The sequence below is a fragment of the Moschus berezovskii genome, chromosome 12 (genome assembly GCF_049115385.1).
Source record: "Moschus berezovskii isolate FMDL1 chromosome 12, NW_MosBer_1.0, whole genome shotgun sequence".
In the NCBI taxonomy this organism is placed as follows: Eukaryota; Metazoa; Chordata; class Mammalia; order Artiodactyla; family Moschidae; genus Moschus; species Moschus berezovskii.
Window position 1 is genome coordinate 78,391,688 of NC_142471.1, and position 26,036 is coordinate 78,417,723.

Below are 26,036 nucleotides of genomic sequence, written 5' to 3' on the forward strand. Positions count from 1 at the left end.
TTCTTAGGGGTCCTTTGTTAGCAGTGACTTTGAGCTTTTCTCCATCCTCCAGCCTTCCCAATCACCCTCCCCTTCCAACGCTATCACTGCTCCCTTAGTTCCACAGAGGTATATATAGAGAGAGAGGGTGGGTTCTGGAAATTTAACAGGCCTTGGAGTGAATAACGGCCCTCCAGCTCTTTTCCAGGTCACTGTGAGGTTCTTACAGGCCCTGAGAAGGTATAAACAAACCCTTCAGTAGTATTGTTGTATTAGAGGTTAATATCTAAAGGAACACAAGGAGCACCCTCTTTGGCTTTTTTGTGTTTTTATTTTTTGATGTGGACCAGTTTTTAAAAGTTTTTATTGAATTTGTTACGGTATTGTTTCTGTTGTATGTTTTGGTTTCATGACCTCAAGGGATGTCAGATCTTAGTTCCTCCACCAGGGATTGAACTCGTACCTCCTGCGTTGGAAGGCAAAGTCCTAACCACGGGACCATCAGGGAAGTCCCAAGAACCCTTTTGTTAGTAAGTAACAGTTAGCATCGATATTAGGGCATTTCATCACCCCCAACAGGAGCCCCTTTCCACTAGCAGTCATTCCCCCTCCCCTAGTCTCCCCATCAACCATTCACTCAACAATATTTATCCGCCGTCTATCACTGGAGGAGCACCAGGGGTGAGCTCTCCACCCTCATGAAACAATGTTATAGCACAGGAGGCAGGAGCTTAATAGAGTCCTCAGGGCATGGAGCCAACAGCAGGGCGGTAAAGGGGGCTTGTCATGGAGGATCTGCTCCCCTCCCAGGGCAACAAGGGAGAAACCAGCAACGGTGCAAGGGCAGTGGACTCAAGTCAGAGGGCCCTGAGCAGCCAAAACTTCCCCAAGGGAACTCCCTGCAGATATCAGACTAGCGGGGGAAGAGGAAAAGCAAAATTCTATCTTCTTTCCTACAAAATAAAAAAAGACTTTTATATATATTGGGCTTCCCTGGTGGCTTAGACAGTAAAGAATTCACCTGCGATGCAAGAGACCTGGGTTCAGTCCCTGGGTTGGAAAGATCCCATGGAGGAGGACATGGCAACCCACTCCAGTATTTTTGCCTGGAGACTCCCCATGGACAGAGGAGCCTGGCCTGCTACTGTCCATTGGGTCACAAAGAGTCAGACACAACTGAAGTGACTAAGCATAGCATATATATACAGTCTTATGAAGAATAATTCCCATACGATGCAATTCTCCCATTTAAAGTATATCATTCAATGATTTCTAGTATATTCACACAGCTGTACAGAATCAGTTTTAGAACATTTCATTACACACACACACCCCCCCCAACCAAAGAAATTTTTTCTCATTAGCAGTCATTCCCCATTCCTGCCCTCCATTCCCACCTCCGCCAACTCTTGGCAACCACCAATCCACTTTGTCTCCCACAGATTTGCCTATTCTAGACGTTTCACATAAATGGAATCATACACTATGTGGCTTTTGTGACTGACTTCTTTCACTTGCCACGATGTTTTCAAGGTTCACTTCATTGCTTTTTATTACTAAATAATATTCCATTGTACGAATATATGACAATTTGTCTTTCTATTCATCCATTGATGGACATTTGGATTGTTTCCACTTTTCTTGCTGTTACAAATAATGCTGCTATGGACATTCATGCTCACATCTCCACTCCCTTTTTTTTTTTCCTCAAATTCACAATCTCATAACAGGGGAATAAGAAGGAAACAAAGCAAGTGAGAGAACTAGCTTTTGACAGACATCTCTCTAACTGGAAGGTGGAATCGCACAACAGTGGCTGAGCCTCCTATCTGTGTACATTTTCACAACACGTAAAGCACTGTCATATAGTCTCTCTCGTGTAATCCTCTCTTCAACCCTAGGGATGAGGGAGGTTTCATTTTCATTGCCATTTTAAAGATAAGATCATAAAGAATAAGAAAATTGAACAACTTGCCAAAAGTCACCCAGTAAAGAACTGAGCCAGAACTGAGTTCTCTGTTCTTTCTACTCCAGCTCTTCACACACAAAACAGGCTTTATTCTTCTTTCATATACTCAGACTTGGCTTCCAAGATGCATAGCTCAAGGGCGTAGGGGTGCAGGGGAAGAAGAGAAATGAAAGAAAAAGAGATTTGGCATTATTTATGGAGAAAGTGAAGACAGCTGATCGCCGAAGAATTGATGCTTTTGAACTGTGGTGCTGGAGAAGACTCTTGAGAGTCCCTTGGACTGCAAGGAGATCCAACCAGTCCTTTCTAAAGGAGATCAGTCCTGGGTGTTCATTGGAAGGACTGATGCTGAGGCTGAAACTCCAGTACTTTGGCCACCTCATGCGACGAGTTGACTCACTGGAAAAGACTCTGATGCTGGGAACGGTTGGGGGCAGGAGGAAAAGGGGACGACAGAGAATGAGATGGCTGGATGGCATCCCCGACTCGATGGACATGAGTTTGAGTGAACTCCGGGAGTTGGTGATGGACAGGGAGGCCTGGCGTGCTGTGATTCATGGGGTCGCGGAGAGTCGGACACGACTGAGCGACTGAACTGAACTGAACTGATGGAGAAAGTGGAAATTAGGCCAACAAATAGTTGTCATTGTCTGCATTTTAAAAATTTGCACTTAAGGCTCAGGAAGACTAAATATCTTATCTAAAGGCACAGAACTAGTGAGCCAGCCATTGCTGATTTGAAGGCAGCTATGTGATTTGCAAACACAGGCCAGGTTAGCTTGTTTTCTTCCTAACATCCAACCAAGAGCGGTAGAGATCTTGGTTACTCAGGTGGCAGGACTAACTTTGGAGAGAGCACTGCAGTGAGGGCGGGCCTGGGTGATAAAGAGGCCACGCACAGCAGGGAGTGCAGAAGGGGATCAAAGAACAGAGAGTCTGAAGATGCAGAGAAAAGACAACTACGGAGGGAAGAGCAGGAAAGCAAACAGAGAGAATGTGCAGCAAGTCCAGTTGAAAGGCTGGCCAAGTTCCCAGCTTGTCCCACGGCCAGGAAATTTTCATCCCAACCCTTGCGGTCACTTGATAAACAATATGAGCAGATGTTCTGGGTGCAACAGGGTGGGAAAAATATCAACCGGGGACAGAGCTAGAGAATCCATCCAGCTTCTCATCCCCTGCCCAGTCCCAATCAAAGAGCCCAGTCCCGCGCCACCCAAGAGGGATTCCCTCAGAAGCAGGTGGGCAAAGATCTCTATGGGGGAGAGATGAGGTCAAACAGACCGGGTGAGCACAGGTGATGGCCGGACACAGCTTACCTCCCTCTGAGGTGGAGATTCCAATGCAAAGTGCTTCTCGCCTGGGAGCAGGGATGACGGCGGCGTGAACAGCAGGGGTGTGGGCATGCCGGAAGTCTGGAACCAACCAGGCGTCTCGTGGCTTTGGCCCTTGACTCATTGCAGCAAGACCATGCCAACTGTACTTGGTTTCCTTGGGCCCATGATCCGCAGAATTCAGTACAAAGCAGGTAAACCACTGTCAGGAAACGTGGATTAGAAAATCTCTTTAAGGTTAGGAAGCAGACCTAACCTAGTCCCAGGCCCCTCAGATCTCTGAGCCGTCTACCAGATCCACTTCTGGAAAACGAAGGGCTATCTTTGGAAAGTCTGCATCATGGACTAGGTCCCAATAGATGCTTTCCCTGTCACATTTTCTTTTTACAAAAACCTATAGGGTAGAAATGGGCTTCCCAGATGACTCAGTGGTAAAGAATCCACCTGCCAAAGCAGGCAATGCATTCCCTGGGTTAGGAAGATTCCCCTGGAGAAGGAAATGGCAACCCCCTCCAGTATTCTTGCCTGGAAAATCCCACAGACAGAGAAACCTGGCAGGCTACAGTCCATGGGGTCGCAAAGAGTCAGACACAACTTAATGACTCAGCATACACGCATGCATAAGGTAGGAATATTTATACCCATTTCACAGAATAAAGGGGTACCCTGGTGATTCAGATGGTAAAGAATCCGCCTGCAATGAAGGAGACCTGGGTTCGATCCCTGAGTCGGGAAGATCCGCTGGAGAATGGAATGGTGACCCACTCCAGTATTTTTGCCTGGAGAATTCCATGGATAGTCCATGCAGTCACAAAGAGTCAGACACAACTGAGGGACAAACACTTTCACAGGATGAAAAAGTAGAGCTCAGAGAAATTAATTAGTTCACTTGAGGTCACACACTTAATGGGGGGCAGAGCAGGAACTTGAGCTTAAGGCCATCAGACTCCAAAGCCCATAATCTGTCTATTTCTTGTTATCACTCTTTTCTTAGGTTCATTTTTTTCTGTTTCTCACAAGCTGCCACTTATTCCCATTCTTCCTCAGTGTTTTTTCTAGCACTCCCCAAATCGTGTGTGTGCTTGTGATACCTAACATATGCATCTAAGTTCAAACTCATACATATCTGCGAGAATATATATCTGTGTACACACATTCACACGTATGCCTCCTTGCTTTTAGCTGTGTGTGTTCTGTTGCCTTCATAGAAGGGAACAAGTGCCTTTTCTTTTAACTTCCTTGAGGCTGTGGATAAGTCGGTCCTGAGATGCCTGAATGGTTGTCAGCTGTTAGAAAAGACCCTGATGCTGGGGAAGATTGAAGGCAGGAGAAGGGGACGGCAGAGCATGAGATGGTTGGATGGCATCACTGACTCAATAGACATGAGTTTGAGCAAGCTCTGGGAGTTGGTGAAGGACAGAGAAGCCTGGCGCGCTGCAGTCCATGGGGCTGCAAAGAGTCCGACACGACTGAGCGACTGAACAACAGCAACGCTGAGCAGAGAAACTGGCTCATGTGAGCAGGCAATTTCCCTGCTTCAGGCATCTTCTGAGGATGGGGTTTTCCCAAGGCATCTTCCTGGGATGGGGTTTTCCTAAGGGTTTCTGAACCTGACACTCAGGCTTAAGATTCCCAAAAGCAGAATTTTCAACAAACAAGGAAAGATCAGAGAATCCTGGCCCAAACCTAGAACCAGCAAAAGGCAAACACTGGTCCACAGTGAAATGGTTCTACTAACCTCAGATACGGCACTCCTAACTTCTGTACCGAACTACGTGATCTTGGGCAAGTTCTTAAGCACTCTACCCTCCTACTATCTTTATTTATTTATTTTTTGGTTGCGTGCTGCAGCTTTCAGAATCTTAGTTCCCCAACCAGGGATTGAACCCCGGCCCACAGCAGTGAAAACTCAGAGTCCTCACCACTAGACCACCAGGGAATTCCCTCATCTCCTCATCTTTAAAACAGAGGTGCTTCATAGGATTGCTGTAAGCATTGGCTGCGTTAAGATATGTAAGTTCTTAGAAGAGAGCACAGCATGCGCCAAGCTCACAATAAATGTTGATAAAGTACCCTCTCAGGTCCACTGGAGACTCCTGACACCTCTGCTCATGGAGCTTCAAGCCGTGGCTCTCCACTTCTCAGGCCAACCTGTCTGGTAGTAGTCAGGCCAGACAACTCCTTCTGAAAGCTTTGGTTCACAGGAGCAAGTTTGCACTCTGATTTTAGCCTCTTTCATTTCAACAGCTGATGGAATAGTCCTGCCTTGAATATGAACTTTCAGTGCCTCTGCAGTGTGTCCATGCACTGGGATTGGTTCCCTGAAAGCACAGACTCTGGAGACAGATGGCCAGTCTTCCAATCCCAGGGTTGCCACTTATGTTACTACAGTCATAGTAACTTTGTGCCTTTTTATGCCTCAGCTTTCTTATCTGTAAAATGGGGATAATAATGGTGCTTATAGGATCACTGTGAGGATCAAATGAGTTAACTTATGAAAAGTTCTAAAAACAGCTCCTAGCATATATTAAGGTCTATGTTAGTATTATCATCATGACTCTTATTTTTACTGTAGAATTTGAAATATTTTAATTGTGGTAAAATAGTTATTGCATATCAGTTAGCATCATTTCTATTTTTTAAAAAATTTATTGAAATATCATTGATGTACAATATTATATCAGTTACAGGTGTACAGTATGGTAATTCACAATTTATTATTATTATAAATTATTGGCTACATTCCCCATGTTGTAAAATATATCTTTATAGTTTACTTTAAGTATAATAGTTTATACTTCTTAATCCTCTTGGCCATGTGATGCGAAGAGTCGACTCATTGGAAAAGACCCTGAGGCTGGGAAAGATTGAGGGCAAGAGGAGAAGGGAGCGACAGAGGATGAGATGGTTGGATGGCATCACTGACTCGATGGACTTGAGTTTGAGCAAGCTCCAGGAGATGGTGAAGGACTGGGAAGCCTGGCGTGCTGCAGTCCATGGGTTCACAAAGAGTTGGACACAACTGACTGAACAATTTCTTAATCTCCTACCCTTATTGCCCCCTTTCCCTCCATCGTCATCATTTTTAAGTGAGAGTTCAGTAGGATTTAGTACATTCACATTATTGTGCAAACATCATCACATCCTCTCCACATGGGAACGTTTTTCATCTTGCAAAACTGAAACTCTGCACCCGTTAAACAGCAGCACCTCATCTTCCCTCCTCCCAGGCCCTAGAATTCATTGTGCTATTGACTCTTTCTGCTTCTATGAGTCTGACTATTCTAGGGACCTCACAGAAGTGGAATCATACAGTATCTGTCCCTTTGCAACTACCGTATTTCCCTTAGCATTAATGTCTTAAGGGTTCATTTATGCTGCAGCATGCATCAGAATTTCCATTTTAAGGCTGAACCATATTGTATGTATAGACCACATTATGTTTATGCATTCATCCATCCAGGGATTCTTGAATTGCTTCCATCTTTGGCTCTTATGAATAATGCTACTATGAACAGGGGTGTATAATATCTCACTGAGTCCCTGCTTTCAATTCCTTTGGGTTTATACCCAGAAGTAGAATTTCTGGATCATGTCACAATTCTCGGTTTAATATTTCTGAGGAATTGCCATATTATTTTCCATAGTAGCTGTACCATTTTACATTCCCAACCAACAGTGCTCAAGGGATCCAATTTCTCTACATTCTCCCCAACACTTGTTATTTTCTGGAGTTTCTGTTTGTTTTGTTTTTATAGTATCCATCCTAGTTAGTGAGAGATGGTATCTCATTATGGTTTTGATTGGCATTGTCCTAACAATTAGTGATGCTGGGCATCCTTTACTTATTGGCCACTTGTATATCTTCTTTGGAGAAATGTCTGTTCAAGCCCTTTACGCATTTTTAAATCAGGTTGTTTGCTTATTTGTTGTTTAGTTCTCATCATGATTCCTAAGCACTGACCCCTGTAATTTATATTATTTGGAGCTTGGTAGCATTCAGAAAACAAAAACTGCTTGTTTTCCAAATAGCTTACGGGGTAAAAACCAACTTCTTAAAACTGCTGACAGAAAATGAAAAGAAAGTCCAAGTTATTGAATTCAGTGCCTTTCCTTCTTTTTACTTGTATAAACTCTGAGACATCAGGGTATTAGCATGAAATAGTGTTTGCCACCAAAAGAAAAACACTTCCTGCTGATAAATAGATGTCCAGGGAATTTTATACAAATGGCCAATATGCTGAGGGAATTAATACAGATATTGAGCCATAAGAATGTTAATAATAATATAAACTGAAAAGACTGACAAAATTCGACTGAAAAGGCCAATAATTGCAACTAATAAAAGCTACCACCATTTCCAAATCTAAAGTGCAAAAAAAGATGCAAGGTCTGTGTGTGTGCAAGACAGATTTTGTATGTTTGTGTGATGTTATGTATAGATTGTGCAAGAAAGAAAGACTGTATGTGTACATGTTTAAAAAATCAGGTGATATAATTTAATTCTGGAATAATCGGGCAATTCAAGAATTGGTACTATTTGGTCTTTTGTCACCTTGTTATTTAAGCAAGCATTTCTCCCTTGACATATTAATAGATTCTGAACATATGAAAATGTCACTGAATTTCATGGCAGAAAACCAAATGCACCAAATATTTCCTGTGTATTCTGTGAAAGCAGAAAACACATACAACCAATACATTTCTTATTTTTCTAGTTAGACTGGAAAGTATGGGGGCAGAAATCATGCCCTGGGGCTCTTTAATTTTCCTCCACATTGCCTAGCAGAGATCTTCCACATTATAATATGAACATGATTGCGGCTAGCTACTGGCTAAGCACTCTATGTAAAACTCTAGCAGTCCTGCATAATAGATATCATTATGTCCACTTGACAGATAAGAAAATTGAGGCTCAGGAAATTTAAATGTGATAGTATTGTGGACATGTTTTAAAAGAAGAATAGTGTCCTTATTCTTCAGAGATTTCACCAGTGAAATTATAAGAGGTTAGGGATTTGCTCCAAAATAATACAAGAGAGGGGAGCTGCATGAGGCTAAAGGTGAAACAGAATTTGCAGTGAGTTGATAATTGTTGAAGCTGTGTTATAAATGTGTTGATGGTCTATTATGTGATCTACTACCTCATGCTTCACAAAGGTTAACAGATACATGGTAATGAAATGAATAGCTTCATCCACTGTTTGCACCCCACCATGTATATTAGCAGGATTCCAGTCATCAGGAGCCCCACACAGTCTCACAAGCCTCTATAGGTTTTTTTTTAATGAGTCATCAGTCTACCAGGCCCTTCAGTATTGTCAGCTTGTTGATGATCCGTCTAATTACTGTGCCTGGCATGGAGCCTGGTAGTTGATAGGTACTCGGTGAATGTGAAATGGATGGAGGCAACATGTGGGCGTGGGGCAGGCTGAAATGATGCAGAACGCCTGGCGCACGCACTATCATATTGCCTAATGGGAACATCCTAAGCTCTCCTCCAAGGACCCTTCTTTGAACCACCAGCACACATCACCCCACACAATCTCACACTGCTCCGTCACTCTCCTTTTGTTATTGCCTTGGCCATTATTTTATGCACTTTCCCTCACTAAGGTGTGCATGTTTGGTCCTCCCAGCTAGACACTGAGCTCCGAGGGATGGAAACCATGTTCCTCAGATCCCTGTAGCCTCTGGCTGAGCGTGGAACCTGACACAGGGGGTCCAGGTAAATACTGTACCTCATGGTAGCCACAGAGGTGCACAGCTCAGCTGCGCTACAAGAGAACCTGCTGCAGGAGCATGGTTGACTGACAGCCTCTAGGTTCCGCCCCTTGGACCATGGCATGTTCCAACCAATGCCACACTTCTGCCAGGCTGCTGCTGGCCAGTGGCTGGGCATGGCGGGGCCCTAGAGCCAGTCCCTTCCCGCCCACTGTGACATTCTTTCACCAGCTCAGCAGAGATGTTCCAAAGCTGCTCTGTGGTCTGAGGCTTTTCCTACCGAATACTACCTTCCCCCTCTCCTGCCACAGGGCTCAGACCCGCATCCTGGTCCAAGGCTTGCCTATGTCTGCTCCTTCCCCCTTTATCCTTCAGAAGTATCCCCCTAATAAATCTCTGGCATATCTACTCTTTTAGCATCTGTTTCTCCAAGGACCCAAAGTACCTGAGCTCTGATAATCTCCAGGGACTTTCACAGTTCCATACATGTGTAAAAAATGCTGTCGACCTCCCAGGTGACATCAGAACTGATGTAAATAAATTAAATAAATTGCACACTGCACTAAGCTGCTCTCTTCTATGCTAAAGTCACAAGCTGCATAGTGAATCAAGGTTCCCTATCCAGTGACATGTGACCATGGAGACCTTGAGCAGAGCACTTTACCTCATGGTGCTTCAGTTTATTATTATTACTATTCTTTAAGTGAGGCTAATAAGATCTTCCTTCTGTTGAAATAAATGTCTAGGCTCAAGATGGAGACACTCTTGTCTTGGATGCCACATCAGCAACCTGAATCTTAGGTAATATTCATTTCCCTGTAATGTTCCACTTATACAACCGCTCACCACTCCTCAAGCACCAAGCCGCCTCTGGGCTCTATATTTATTTCCTTTTTCCTTATTAAGGAAGGCCATAGGTGGGCATAGGATGAGAGGGGAAGGAGAAGGGATTTGCAGAGCACAGGAATTAGAACCCAGAGGTTGGAGCGGGGTGGGGAGGTGTTCCTCATTGGAAATATAGAAGGAGGCTTGGAAGAGATGTAGGTAAGTTTTACGATGCCTGGCATCCAGGTTACACCCTAAACCTATATGACCCTGGGCACACCACCCACTCTCTTGAGCGTCTCCATATCAGAAAGGGCAATTGGTGGCCTAAATGACCTCCAAATCCCTTTAAGTGCCAACATCTATGATCTACCCCAGCCAGCATCTTCCTCTTTTACTTCTTGTGGACCCTCTCCTGATGCCTCTGTAGGAAAAATGTCTTAAGGTGTTAATGTAATGTGGTCCTTGAAGAAAGGAGAATCTTTTAAACATGAACTTTTACTTCTTAAGGAAAGTTAGTTTGGGGGATGAAGGAGCATAACAGAATTGATTTCTCTATTCTATTCTTTTCAACTAATCCCTGAACCCTCTCTCCTGCTCCATCCTCCTCTCTGGCACCTCTCCTTCCTGGAGCCCAGACATTGGCTGTCCTTTTTCTTCTCTTGCTCAAGTGACTCACCTGATGGGCTGTGAGGTCAAAGCCCCTTCAGTTCCTACAGTCACCAAGTGGCCTTGGCTTTTAGCCCTCTGGCCTCCCACCAAGCGGAAGCTAAGATTATCCTCTCAAGAGATTTCTTCCTGGCCGTGCTGTTCCCCCTGGTTGAAGAAGATGGATTGAGCCAGGCAAACGAGACATGAACTGAAGGCATTCATTGAACAGTTGGCTCTCATCCTGCTGCTGCAAGTGGCCAGGCAGAGGTCAAGGTTCCCACCCCCACCCCCAACCATTGTGCAATGACACACCAAGGAGAAGTACATGGCAAGCACTTGGTGACTTTTGGAACCACAAACAGTTCTGGTCAATGTGATCTGAAGACTTATTGGGCAACCATACCACCCTTCCCCCTTTTTCTGCCTTGCCACGAGACTCCCTGATGACCCACTACCTGCTCAAACAGGCAAGAACACCAGCTTCTCAATTATAAGAGACCACCTCACCAAGCATAGTTCAACCAATTGACCACTTCCTGTTAGCAGACATGAGCAGAACCATAGCCTCCTCACTAATCATTTCCAGATCTTTTCAAACAAAAGCTTTCTTTCAAAAGGCTAATCTCACCACTGGACTGAGATATGAGGTATTAACAGTGGATGCTGGGCAGCTGAAAATACCCCGTAAGTGAAAGAGTACTGTGGTGTCATTTTGATCACTCTGTTTAACATTTTAAAAAACAAACATTGTTTTGTGTTCATGCATTCTGTGAAGACCTCTAAATCAATAGTCTCTGAAATTCTGACTAATTCAGACATTCTGTAACCAAAAGATCAGAGAGTTAAAATCAGACAATCAAATCACTAATTTATTGAGTATCTACATTTCACAAAGCACTGTGCTATGAGCTGATACACAGAAATATAAAACTTAGCTCTTGATTTGGAGATGGTGAGTTGGTCACTGAAGGTTTAAAGACATAAAAATCACAAACCTACATAAAAATCATTGAGGGAAAATAGCCAGATGTTATGAACTCCCACTGAAATGAACATGTGAATAGGTACCTTCCTGGATTAAGCATATGATTGTGAACATGGCCCCACCAAGTTCAATAATAGAAAGAAAGAAAGTGAAGTTGCTCAATGTCTGACTCTTTGCGACCCCATGGACTGTAGCCTACCAGGCTCCTCTGTCCATGGGATTCTCCAGGCAAAGGTACTGGAGTGGGTTGCCATTTCCTTCTCTAGGGTATCTTCCCAACCCAGGGGTCGAACCCGGGGCTCCTGCATTGCAGGCAGATGCTTTACCATCTGAGCCACCAGGGAAGCCAATAATGAGAGTTGGTAATTTTGCACGGAGCAAGGAGAGATAAAGGACAGATTTATTTAATACTGAATTCTATATGAATCTCAAATCAGTTAGGAGGGCAATCATAAATAGTGACTGTAAAACTCACAGTAAAGATTTAAACAAGTTCTCACTCAATAAGAATTCCAAAAGTAGACAGTTCACAGCTGGAGATGCTATCATGATATTTAATCAACAGTTTCTACTTTGCTTGTGGATTTGTCCTCATATTTTCAAAATGGCTGCTATACTCTAGCCATCACATCCACATTCTAAGAAGGAAAAATAAAGGGTAGTGTAAACAGCAAAAGTTTTATCTTTTTATTTTCTTTTTATTTGGGAAGAGAAGCCTTTCTCAGATATATGCTTTCATTCTCTTGATCAGAAGAAATAACATGACCACACCCAGCAGGCTTCCCCTGTGGCTCAGATGGTAACGAATCCACCAGCAACGTAGGAGACCTGTGTTGGGAAGATCCCCTGGAGAAGGGAAAGGCTAAGAACTCCAGTATTCTGGCCTGGAGAACTCATGGACTGTATACTCCATGGGGTTGCAAACAGTCAGAAATGACTGAGTGACTTTCACTTTCACACCCAGGAGCAAGGGAAACAGTACCTTTCATTTTCCAGGTTCCATAGTAGGGAAAAGCAAGGAAGAAGGTGATTTAAATAGGTTTCACTGGACCAATAGCATCTTCCGTATTCTATCACATAATAATCATGTTATGTATGAAACATACTGACTTTTAAGTGGTCATATTATAAGAGATTATTTCCCTGGCCTCACTGAATGTGCAACATGGCCCAATTTTTACTGGAATTTTTATTAAGAATAGCTTTTAGACATAATTATATTTTAGGAATATGCTTTTGAAGAATAGTTATATATATTTTATAGTCATTATCTCTGAATTGTGAAATAATAGACTTTTACAATTTCTTTGTGCTATCTGGGGTTTTTATTTCATTTTATTTTTTCCAGTTATTTTATTATTGTTATTTTACAATAAGAAAAAAAATTTTCTTAAATAAGAATACTCATGATGGTTTATGGCATAGTCAAATGAAAAAGCAGTATGTGACATGTTCCCAATTTTCATAAGCATATATGAGAGAAATAAATAATATGTACATGAGAGAAGTAAAAGCCTGGAGATTTCTCTGAGTGCTGGGAATATGGATTGTTTTAATTTTCTTCTTTCTGCTTTTTTGCATTTTCCAAAATAATCACAGTAAAAAATACTAGAAACAAACAGCTATCTCAGGTTAAGCAGCTCTCAGCCTGGTCTTCAAGGAAAGACAGCCTTGCGTATCACTGAACAGGATTTGCGAATGAAAATTGCAGCAAAAAAAAGAAAAGCATTCACCAGAGGAACAAGCCTGGTTTGTTGACACCAAAAAGGATACTGGAAAAAGCTTCCCCCACTCCCCTTTTTCTTTTTCCAAAAGCACTTTCTGCTGAGGAATATTAAACCCTCTTAACATCTTCAGGGGATTCTCAAGTCCGAGGCTCAGAGCCCGACAGAGGGGTATCTGTTCCTTTCTGGTGCACCAGCTGTGAAACATGGCGGATTGTTTTTCAGCAAATATGGCCACTGGAAGGGACATTTTCCCAGCCTTTCCCAGGAGCAGGAGAAGCTGGGGAGCAGAAAGATGGCTGATGGCTCCTTTGCCCTTCACATGGCCCAGTCCATATTCAAATCCAGCAGCCATTCCCTTCTCTCTCTGGTTCTCTTTCTTTCCTGCTTTCTCCCAGAAAGCAAAAGGCCATCTACAATTCTCCTGAATATGCAGAGGCAGAGGCTGTAATCCCAAAGGCCTGGGAAATGAACAGTGCTGCCCCACTGCTCCATCTCTGTGACAGAGAGCCCATTCCTCAGGCATTCATTCATCCTTCCCTCTACTCACTCTTCCATCCAACCACGCAGCAACAGTGCCTGGTCTGGGGGTACAGTAACAAGACAAACAATACATGGGACTTCATATTTGCAGGGCACAGGGGCGTGGGGGGCCAGACAATAAGAAAACAGGAAATACAGCAATACATACTTTCATAAGAAATGTAAAGAACTGTATTCATACTGTGTAAGAATATAAAGCAGGGTGAGTTTCTAGAGAGTCACAAAGGAGCAGGGTAATCAGGAAAGGGTCTTTCAGGAGATGATACTTGAATTGAACTTGAACACTGGGAATGGGGGAGCCGTGAGAAGGGCAAGCATGCTGCAGACAGGCTGCAGCCAGAGGTGAGATCAGAGCACTGTGAGCTCGGGGCCTTATAGGGAGGAGGATAAGCAGCCATCAACAGGGTAATGGAGAACCAGAGTGAAGGGTTGCCAGCGGCCATCCAGCTCTCGGCGACGATTTTTCAGCCCTGCTGAATGGGAACGCAGAAGACTTTTCATAAAAAGTTTCTTATTTCCTAGAAGCATCCAGTCTCAGGAGGCAGAAATGACACCTAACACAACTATGGAAGAATTCAGGGCCAAATTGTGTGGCTCTGGTTCTACACAAAGGCATCTGGAGATACTGAGATCAATGTGAACAGAAGCGGTCAGAGGATTTCATGACTGGGGTGGGGAGTGGGCTGGACACAGGTGAGGGGAAGGTCAATCCCACGGTGAAGACTGTGCTGCACACATGCCCCTCCCCCCACAGCAAATGCCTTCACCCCTTCACTGCTCTCTTTTCTACTCACTGGGGTCTCCAAAGCCTTCTCAAACTAGCATTCAGGCAGATGCCTTCAGTTAATCAGAGTTAGCACAGGAGGAGAAATTGCAGCCTAAGCCAGAGACAGTGGGTCAGGGGAACTGGGGGGAGAAAGTACCTCCCAAATAGAGCGGCCTAAGGATCAGATGGGAGTTTCCCAAGTGAAGTTGGAAAAGATAGTGGTCCCAGCTCGAAGCAGGGCCCGTGTGAGGACTAGGAGTTGGAAAGGGGCAAATGATTCTATGTGGCTGAGTTTATAAAGTGCAGGGGGCAGAAGAGGCTGGAGACATGAGCACAGAGGGTGGTGAAGGTCATGGGAAGAACTGGAACTTGACAGGACAGCAGTGAATAGTCTTTGAAGGGCTTACACAGTGGAACACGGGGAGATAAACAATATCCTAGTCTAACTTCAACCATCATTCTAACTGCTCTACAAACCAGGGGCAGTGCAGGAGAGGGGGGCTGTTGCAGGCTGTTGAGTGGGGTGGGGGGTTGGGCTAGAGCAGTCTGGGGAAATGGAGCTAAGTGGGTGACTTGGAGGAAATTTAGGACAGCGAATTGCTCGAAAACAGTGATTAGACGTGAGCACAGAGAAGAGGGTAAGAGTCCGGCTTCCTCACGTGAGTCCACAGGTCCTCCCACTGATGAGAGAGAACTGAGCTGGGTGTTCAGATCTGCAACACCCCCAGGAAGCATCAGTGACTGAAGTTTTTGCAAAAGATGTCTACATCTCTACTGAGAACTTTACACACCAGACACGCAGCTGCTTCTCACTTCCGCTTTAGGTCTCAGGCAAACCGTACACAAAGGCCTGTCTGCCCCAGGCATCTCCTTGTATGGGCACCAAGCAGTAGCCCAGCCTTTGAAAACCACTTGATATTGTAGTTTGCCAATGGATGGTTTTTGCAGAGGATCACCCTAAGACTCAGAAAGGATAGGGATGTCATTCAAGGTCACACAGCAAGTTGGAGATGAGTAGAGAGTTAGAACAAACCAGTCCCAATTTATTAGACCGCTTGCTGCTCAGACTCCTAACCAACCCAGCATCTTAAGTTATTATGCTTCTTCCTGCCTTAGCATGTTTAAACAATAGTGCCACACCCAGGAGAAAATAACAAAGCTCTCACCCTCTGTGTGTTGTGTCAGCATCTCTACTAGACTCCCTTGTACATTATAAACACCCTTCAGGGTTTGCCCTGGAGAGAGAGATGGGTGAGCAGGGATTCACAACATCTACATGCATCCCAGTTCCTCCAGATTCTATGTCTTTCTTCTTTGACGAACTTTTGAAACCTGAAAGAAGGTGGAGCGGGGTGTGTTCAGATTCTGAAACATGACATTGGAATGGACCTCACTTCTGAGAGCGAGCTGTGAGCTGAGGCAACACCTCTGACTCTTCTTTTCTAGACACTCCCCCAGCAGGCATGAGAGCACCTTCTGTGGGCGGGACTGCCATCAGCACTGCACACTTGTTACCCGTGCACTTCTGTTCAGGCCTCTGCACTTTATGCAGACAGGAAGAAACAAAAAAAGATTTTGTAAAGTTTGCCTTCTCCTGAACTCTAGGCCCCATCTGACTGACCTCCTTGTGTGGGGCATGCAAATTCAAAGGAGCTGACTTATAATGTGAAGGGAAATGATGAGACATCTAAAGATCTGGGGGTGGGAAAGATGGGGGGAGGGTGGGTCCTAGCATCTCAGAGGCTGGGAAATCCCCACTGGGGTTGAGCCCACAAAGTAGAGAGTGAATATTGACAAGCCAGACAATATAGGCTTTCCCCATCCTCTGCATCATGCATTCATTCAACAAATATTTTCACAACATCCTATAAAGCCTTCTGGATGCTGGAGCAATACTATCAAATTTAGAAGATCAAAATCTGTTCTCATGTAGCTGATGTTATGGTGGGGAAGACAAATGATTAAGAAGAACAGCGGATGTTCGGTAATGATATGTGCTGGGGGCAAACCCAAATCAAGGAAGGAGACAGATGGGGAGGGTAGTGTGGGAGGAGTAGAGGGGTGGTGTCGGGGCAGGGAACACAAGGGATTCTCCTACAGGTTTTAGATGGAGCATGGCTTGCTGACATCTTTTTTTTTTTTTAACACAAAATCAAGCAAGAAGTAGTTTTTTTTTTTTTTTTTCAAGTATGGTTGATTTGCAATGCTGTGTTAATTTCTGCTGTACATCTGCTGTCATCCTGATTTTTGGAATTCTAGCCTCCAGAACTGTGAGACAATGAATTTGTGTTATTTTAAGACAAAAAGAAAGAAATGAAGGAAAAGGAAAGGGAAAGAGAAAACTCAGAGAACAATGAACCATCGTCATTATTCTCATCCTTCTGTAGATGAAGGTAAAGCAGCATCCTTCAGGCCCCAAGTGAATTAACTTGTTAATACCACTGTTAAGAACAGGGCTCCTCATGGGCTAGAACTTTCGCATAGTTCAGTAAAGCCTTGTCCCTGATCCTGACCTTGGCCAGAACGAGAGTGGTTCCCACTAGTGGTTTGCGCCTCTTGGTGCTTAGCCTGCACAACCTCTATTGCAGCTGTTTCTTTACTTATTACTTCATCTTCATGGTGAGTGCTTCAGAGTCGTGCTGTGTTTATCTTGAATGTTAAAAGCATACATCACATATTTAATATTTGGGGTAATATTAAGGAAATCAATCCTGAATATTCATTGGAAGGACTGATGCTAAAGCTAAAGCTCCAATACTTTGGCCACCTGATGCAAAGAACTGACATTGGAAAAGACCCTGACACTGGGAAAGATTGAAGGCAGGAGGAGAAGCGGGTGGCAGAGGATGAGATGGTTGGATGGTATCATCGACTCAACAGACATGAGTTTGCGCAAACTCTGGGAGATAGCGAAGGACAGGGAAGCCTGGTGTGCTGCAGTCCACGGGATCACAAAGAGTTGAACGTGACCGAGCAACTGAACGACAATTGCATTGGATGATAAGTTTAAGATACATTCAGTATCAGACCATCTCTCCCACCCCAGCTGCTATCACTCTGGTCGAGCCCTAAGTGCCTGCAATGTTCTGGCCCCTGGTACCAACCACTCTGACCTCATATCCTGTGACTTCTCCCTAAGGCACTGACCCAGCCACATTGCCCTCTGTGCTAGTCCCTCCATCTGCCAGGAAGGCTCTTGTCTCTAGAACTTTGTGCTTCTTCTTCCCTCTGCACGAAATAACTCCTCCCCAGTCACTGATGTGGCTCCTTCCCCAGCCTCCTCCAAGTTTTTGTTCAAATGTCCCTTTCTTGGTGAGGCCTCCTCTGAACTCATCTCCTGAACTTCCTGTCACCTTCTCCTTCTCACTATTAAATATTTTACTTATTCATTTATGAACATCTCCCTCCATTAGAAAGGTCTACAGCAGAACTTGAATATAGGTGCGTGACAAACACGTGCTGAATGAATAATCAGTGTGTCTCATCCATAGCTCACTGTATCTATACTGCATGTCACTCCCTTGACCTGACTGTCAGTTCCAATTTTAACTCAGGCTCTGAGACCAGACAGCATCTTTCATAACTAATACTGTTCAAGCAGCAAAGTGTAGTTGGAGTAAAGCATTCTTTGCTCGTGTGAATGCCAAGTGTCCCAGAGCCCACTTGACTCTGCTTACCCCAGACCCAGAAAGACAAGTCCTGGACATAAACCCAACCCATCAAGTGTTACCAATAATCATCTCAGCAATGCTGAAAAGTCTAATATGTTTTCAGTGATCTCTGAGCTTCTCCTTGAGTGATGCTCTCAAAAGAGGCTTTTCCTCTCCAGATTCTTCTTCCCTAGTCAGACACACAGGCACACAGAGAAGTATGGAATGATGGAGCAAAGAAGCAAGGCAGGATTCAGGGTCCAGAGGGTTAAATTCTAGTCTAGCCTCTTATACTTTGTAGCCATGAGTTTGCATAAGTCCCCTGTAGTCTCTGAACTTCAACTTACAAAACAGCATCTAATCTTAATCAAATCCATATGCTCCTTTCTAGCTCTGAAACTATTAATCTCCTGTGAAATCAAAGTCTCTGTAAAGAAGATGCCAGAAAGATCCAGGACTGCAACTTCTCTCCTCTTCCACTTGATCTTTCTCTGCTCTCCATCTCTTCCCTCTGAACAGACCATCTTCAGTCACACTCAAGGGCAATTTTGATTACAAATTTCTTGAAAGGGTCTCCTGAGCTTCAGGTAGATCATCTCTGAAATGCAATAAGCATACTGACCTCTTGGGATGAAATAAACTCATATACACAAAGCAGCCCCCTCAGTGCATGACAAAGAGCAGGCTCTTGGCAAACATTCATTCTCTCCCTTTCAGGGCCCCTCATGGTTGATCTGGATGAGTCCAAGGTAAGAGAGAGTACACCAGATCATTAACTCTGGCCTCCATCTGATCTCTTCTCCATCTTCTCTTCAGAGATAACAGGCCAGGCCAGTTTGCCTTGGCCTGTACACTTCCTCCCAAGCTCAGTGAAATCATCATGATGTCAACAGGCATTTTCGTGGATCACTCACAATATTTATTTAACTTACATGCAGAGTATATCTTGCAAAATGCTGGGCTGGCTGAAGCACAGGATGGAATCAAGATTGTTGGGAGAAATATCAATAACCTCAGATAGGCAGATGACACCACCCTTATGGCAGAAAGTGAAGAGGAACTCAAGTGCCTCTTGATGGAGGTGAAAGAAGAGAGTGAAAAAGCTAGCTTAAAACTCAACATTCAAAAAACTAAGATAAAGGCATCTGGTCCCACCACTTCATGGCAAATAAATGGGGAAATGATGGAAACAGTGACAGACATTCATTTTTTGGATTCCAAAATCACTGCAGATGGTGACTGCAGCCATGAAGTTAAAAGATGCTTGCTCCTTGGACAAACCTAGACAGCATATTAAAAAGCAGAGACATCACTTTGCTGACAAAGGTCCATATAGTCAAAGCTATGGTTTTTCCAGTAGCTTTGGATGTGAGAGTTGGACTATAAAGAAAGCTGAGTGCCAAAGAATTGATTCTTTTGAACTGTGGTGTTGGGGAAGACTCTTGAGAGTCCCTTGGACTGTAAGGAGATCCAACCAGTCCATTTGAAAGGAAATCAGTCCTGAATATTCATTGGAAGGACTGATGCTGAAGCTGAAACTCCAATGCTTTGGCCACCTGATGCAAAGAACTGACTCCTTGTAAAAAACCCTGATTCTGGGAAAGATTGAAGGCAGGAGGAGAAGAATAGAGGAAGATGGTTGGATGGCATCACCTACTCAATGGGCATGCATGTGAGCAAGCCCCGGGAGCTGGTGATGCACAGGGAGGCCTGGAATAGTGCAGTCCATAGGGTTGCAAAGTCGGACACGACTGAGCACCCGAACAATAACAACATAATGGCTTGGTTTTTTGCAACAGGCAGTCTCTCATTTAATTGTCACAACAGCTCTCTGTGAGACAGATATCATATCCCCATTTTAAAGATGAGGAAACTGAGGAATGGGGTGTTAAGTAGCTATTCACAAATTAATGAGCGAAGACTTGGAATGAACTTCTAGTTTCCAGATGCTCTGTTCCTTACTCCTTCCCAACACTGTCTGGTGAAATGGGTTGGAAGGAATGAGTGGCTGCCTGGGAAGCTGGGCAAACAGGGGCCAAGTCGAAGGAACTAACATCACCCTGGCCCCTGACTTACTAAGGGGAGAAAACTAACACACCTTAACCTGTTAGGCAGCCACATGTCTATGGTATTACTTCTTATTTCTAATTTCTCAAGTGATCTTATAGGAAATGGGGGTTCAGAGAAATTAAGAAACCGGCCTGAGGACACCCAGACAGTGACTGGTGGAGTCAGGATTCCCACCCAGGCCCCCCTGGCTCCGTGATACCCCCTGCTGCTGCTGCTGCTGCTAAGTTGCTTCAGTTGTGTCCGACTCTGTGTGACCCCATGGACTGCAGTCTACCTGGCTCCTCCATCCATGGGATTTTCCAGGCAAGAGTACTGGAGTGGGGTGCCATTGCCTTCTCCGATGATACCCCCTATCACTCTGTAATCATTTCCAGTAATATTGGATGCTGGGTCCTAGGGGTGAAGTCTAACAGCTGCATTATTTGAGCACTTACCCTGCATGAGCCCTGCTCTGAGTCTCATCATAGGAACCAACAGCGAGGATCTGACCTCGACTTCCCCTCCTCTCACTCGAGCGAGCCCACCAGGTGCCCCCTCTCAGCAGCTGCCCCACTCACCAGGCCTTGAGAGTGCTCTGTTTCAGTGTCACTGTCCACACCTGCTCAGAGACAAAGGACGCCTCGGGGCAGAGACTGTCTGGGTCCTTCTTTGACCCCCATGGCACCTGGCTTAAAGCATTTCTTAAAGCTTGAGAATGAACGGTTTTCCTCTCAGTACAGTGGGAACTGTATGAGAAGCACATCTTACTTCATTACCAGATCGCTGTTGTCAATCCTGAGATGAAGTGGGCTGTGAAATTCGCAGTTAAGCAGTAAATACTCAGGTTAAGAGTGACTTGAGAGCTGAAACCGTCTGATTCAAGGTTGAGTCCTTATCCATGACCTCAATGCACAAACTTTGGCAGGTCTAATAACCCTTTAAAAATGTATGTAAATATTTTTGAGGACATTCATTTGTCCACCACAAGAATTTATAGCTTTACGCAGATTCCCAGAGTGGATGAAGACCCCCCTCCCCAAGTACACAGGACATGCTCAGTCATCCATCTAACTGATGCTGAATGAACGCTTCCTTAATAACCATTTGCTACCTGGATTAATGGTCTTCCCAGGTGGCTTGGAGATAAAAGAACCCGCCTGCCAATGCAAGAGATGCGGATTCTATCCCTGAGTTGGAAAGATCCGCTAGAGGAAGAAATGGCAACCCACTCCAGTATCCTTGCCTGGGAGACCCCATGGACAGAGGATCCTGGAGTGGCTGTAAGTCCATGGAGGGATCACAAACAGTTGGACATGACTAAGTAACTAAACAATGACAACCTGGATTAATAGCTAAAGGAAGAGAAGTGTGCAAAGTACAGACTATTTATTTCACTGGTCTTAGGTAAAGCCTTTGGGGTTCTCCTCGGTGACCAATTTCTTTTTCTCAGTCCAAGTATCATGTAAATCAACACTCACAGGCCAAATCTTAAAAGTGATAATGTTACACAAGTTTTGGACTGGAAACTGGGAAACCTGAATTCTGATTAAAGTCTTTGCTTAATCAGTCAGAGTAGCCAAAGATAAATCCTTGAAAGCAAGGTGATTAATGGCAGTTCTTAACCTGTATTCTGTCATAACCAAATGACAGATGACTTTCCCATTGGAAAACAGGTATGTGTGGTTTTTTTAATGTACAAGAAAGTAAAATATGACAATAATCCCCACTCACTCTGCGTGCATTAACAGCATGTTCCAGAACAGTCTTTATGACACCACACACCTGCATCCTTCCAGGTCCCTATGCTTCTCACCCTCTTCCATCCTTCCTTTTGTTTCTATCCAAGAAAGCATATGAGCAGGTGAGCAACAGAACTTCCTCCCAACTTAATTTAAAAGTTAATCGTTTCCAGATGCAAGTGCTCTGGTGAGTGTATGTTACAAACTGATATGATATCCCTCCAGCAGACTGGGAGCATACAGAGCAGAAGAACCACAATGTGTGGGTGGAGAGGCCGTGACTTTATAGTCAGGTCACTAGGTCACTGAAAGCACATCTCAGCTTTGATGTTGGGCTGTGTGACTTCAGGAAGTTAAGTGACTTCTCTGTTTTCTTCATCTGAAAAATGGCAATGATGGCCCCTTACTCATAGGATTGTGAGGAAAAACCTGGTGTGGAAAGGATTACATCGTCCTGTGCTCAGCCCATGGAAATGAATTTTGGTGCCTGTCTCCTCCTATTCCCCTCTCTGGACCTCAGTTTCATGGTCATCAAGATGAGAAAGTTAAATTAGATTGAGGTCAGAAGATATATGTTGGCCTCCCTCACCTCCCGCCTCTAGCGTGGCTCCCAGTTACTTTGGGAAGAGTCATTCCTAAAACAGAGGAAAGAGAGAGAAACCCTGTCAGCAAAATGATGCAGCAAAGATGTGCTACTTGAAAACGGGCCAATATTTTTAATTGAATCTTCGTTGCAGCTATTTCTCCCTGAAGAATAGGAAAGGTCTGCTTTCACCCCTCTAGTGCCCACAAAGGGAACACACTGTCCAGGCTTTCCATACCCTACAGATAGAATTAAGTAGCTACAAACCCTCATTTCTCAAATTAAGGGACCAGTATTCTTGCAGGAATATGGCAGGAGCTGAGGACACACAAAGGCACAGGGCAAGCAACTCATCTTCCTGAGACACCAGTTTTATTCTAATTTATTTTTCAACTTTATTTTTTCATGCTAAGTTTCTAAAGTGGCTATATAAAACCTTAGTTTTGCTTTTTTAAAAACACACAGAGAAATAATGCAGTGTCAAAAGTTTTTATGGCTGTTTAAGACTGGGGCTGGAAGAAGCACAAGCTGGAAACAAGATTACCGGGAGAAATATCAATAACCTCAGATATGCAGATGAGACCACCCTTATGGCAGAAAGTGAAGAGGAACTAAAAAGCCTCTGACGAAAGTGAAAGAGGAGAGTGAAAAGGTTGGCTTGAAGCTCAACATTCAGAAAACAAAGATCATGGCGTCTGGTCCCATCACTTCATGGGAAATAGATGGAGAAACAGTGGAAACAGTGTCAGACTTTATTTTTTTGGGCTCCAAAATCACTGCGGATGCTGATTGCAGCCATGAAATTAAAAGATGATTACTCCTTGGAAGGAAAGTTATGACCAACCTAGATAGCATATTAAAAAGCAGAGACATTACTTTGCCAACAAAGGTCCGTCTAGTCAAGGCTATAGTTTTTCCCGTGGTCATGTATGGATGTGAGAGTTGGACTGTGAAGAAAGCTGATCGCCGAAGAATTGATGCTTTTGAACTGTGGTGCTGGAGAAGACTCTTGAGAGTCCCTTGGACTGCAAGGAGATCCAACCAGTCCATTCTAAAGGAGATCAATCCTGGGTGTTCATTGGAAGGACTGATGCTAAAGCTGAAACTGCAATACTTTGGCCACCTCATGCGACGAGTTGACTCACTGGAAAAGACTCTGATGCTGGGAGGGATTGGGGGTGGGAGGAGACGGGGATGACAGAGAATGAGATGGCTGGATGGCATCACTGACTCGATGGACATGAGTTTGAGTGAACTCTGAGAGTTGGTGATGGACAGGGAGGCCTGGCGTGCTGTGATTCATGGGGTCGCAAAGAGTCGGACACGACTGAGAGACTGAACTGAACTGAACTGAAGACTGGGGAGGAGGCATGATCCATGCACGTATTCCACCGTGAGGGTGAAAATTGGAGAAACATAGGACAGGACAATCTCCCTCAAATCTCCTGTGGTCGCATAACTGTGTCAGGTCCAGGCCTTCCTCAGACTATGAGAGCTTACTAAAAGCAAACAGATTCATTAAAATATAAAGCTGGTGGTGGGGGTGGGGAGTGAGGGTGAGGGGAGATTCAAGTTCACCTTGAAAAGAATTAGCTCTAAAGGCAACCAAAGCAGGGACAGCTGACAAACTAAGTGCTCCTGGCACCAGGCTGTAGGATCCTGGGGGAACATTTCCATTCTGTGCCCTCGATGCAAGGCTTTCATGGACATCCCACAGCCTGTGTCGGGTGCCTTTATGATGTTGAAGGCAGGTAGGGAATGGGTTCATCCTTCTTATAGTGTGTGAAAGGAAACCCAGAAGCTATAAATGTTGCCATGGAAAGAAAGCTCACAAGTCAACTAAGCATCAAGGATGACAGAAGTCTTACCATTTCTAGGCACTGCTTAAATTTTGAAAACAATCCGTTTTCTTATGTACAACCTGGAAGTATAGGAAAGCAGAAACCAGAAGTAAAAGTCACCCACAATCCCTGTTTTAGTCAGTCTAAGCTGCTATATCAGAATACCAAAGACTGTTGTTTAGTTGCTAAGTGGTGTCTGACTCTTTTGCAATCCCATGGACTGTAGCCCACCAGGCTTCTCTGTCCACGGGATTTTCCAGGCAAGAAAACTGGAGAGGGTTGCTGTTACCTTCTCCAGGGGATCTTCCTGACCCAGAGATCAAACCCATGTCTCCTGCACTGAACCACCAGGGAAGTCCTACCAGAGACAGGGTAGGTTACAACAATAGAAACTTATTTCTAACAGTTTGAGAGGCTGGGAAGTCCAAGATCAAGGCACTAGCAGATTCGATGTCAGGTGATGGGTGACTTCCTGGTTCATAGAGGGCTATCTTCCTGCTGTGTCCTCACGTGATAGAAGAGGAGAGAGTTCTCTGGGCACTGATTCCGTTCATGAAGGCTGAACCCTCATGACCCAGTCATCTCCCAAAGGGCCCACCTCCTAACACCATCACACTGGAGGGGTTAGGATTTCAACATAGGAATTTCAGGGGAACACATTTAGTCCATAACAATCTCTTCTCCCAGAGATAACAGCTGTTAGCATTTTATATAGTGTATACATATATAATATACATATGTGTATATATATATAATGTACATGTGTATGTACAATCTAAATTTGGGATCATATTATACCTAATGTTTTATAACCTATTTTTTCACTAAGCATTAAATTATGAGCACTTTTCCACATAAATATTCTGCCTTCTCAAAGGTCTCCAGAAATATCCAATCTGCTTTCAAGAAAAAAAACAACAAAGATTTTGTTTTATTTCTAACTAGTAAGAGACAGATGCTCCTTCTTAGATATTTTTGAACCCCAAAATTGACCATTGTAGGGAGGTGACCACCTTCCTCGAGGCCCCAGGACTTTACCCAGATGGCGCCTTAGGAAAGTGACATCTGTAAGAAATGAGAAGGCATAACACTCAGCCTCCAATGGCACTTGGCACCGCAGTTGCTGAACCAACTCACCACTTCCCTGCATCTTTCACTCACTCACAACCTTCCTGAAAAAGTGGAAGCAGCCCGTGTAGAGGAGGCCCTGAAACCAGCCAAGAGGAAATGCTCACCGTGTTCCCCCAGCCCCTGCATCTACACCAGCCTCGCCCTCTAGCACTTTTTCAAATCTGATAAAAATCGCATTTTCCTTCCTTTCAGTTTCTCATGTTTTCTTCTAACACAGGAGGCTGTTTCAGAAGTTGGAAGATGGCCACTTTTACCCCGAAGCTCCCCTGCCCTCCCACCCAACCCTGAGAAGAGTTTTTCTTTTGGAAGCCAATGCAGACCTTTCTCTATTTTGGCCTTGGGACAGAGGAGGAAGGGGTGGTCATGCTGGGACAAGGTAACAGGCCAAACCTGTCAGCTGCTCCCTCAGGACCCTCTCTTTCTCCCACCACTTTGGGAGGTTAAAAGGGGGCTTTTTGAAAGGCAGAAGAAAACAGAAAGCCTTTTGGAACAACGCTTTAACTGTTACCAGATCCCTCTCATAATATTGGGACAGGAGCCAGGTGA

General features: G+C 44.4%; 1 long non-coding RNA gene across 1 annotated transcript; it reads left to right on the top strand.

Annotated features, from left to right (window-relative positions):
* Positions 1 to 3,103: 3,103 nt before the first annotated feature.
* On the top strand, positions 3,104 to 25,779 carry LOC129555953 (uncharacterized). Its single transcript, XR_008685856.2, has 3 exons — positions 3,104 to 3,275; positions 18,539 to 18,734; positions 25,708 to 25,779. It is a non-coding gene; the product is annotated as an uncharacterized LOC129555953 (long non-coding RNA).
* The last annotated feature ends 257 nt before the right edge of the window (positions 25,780 to 26,036 follow it).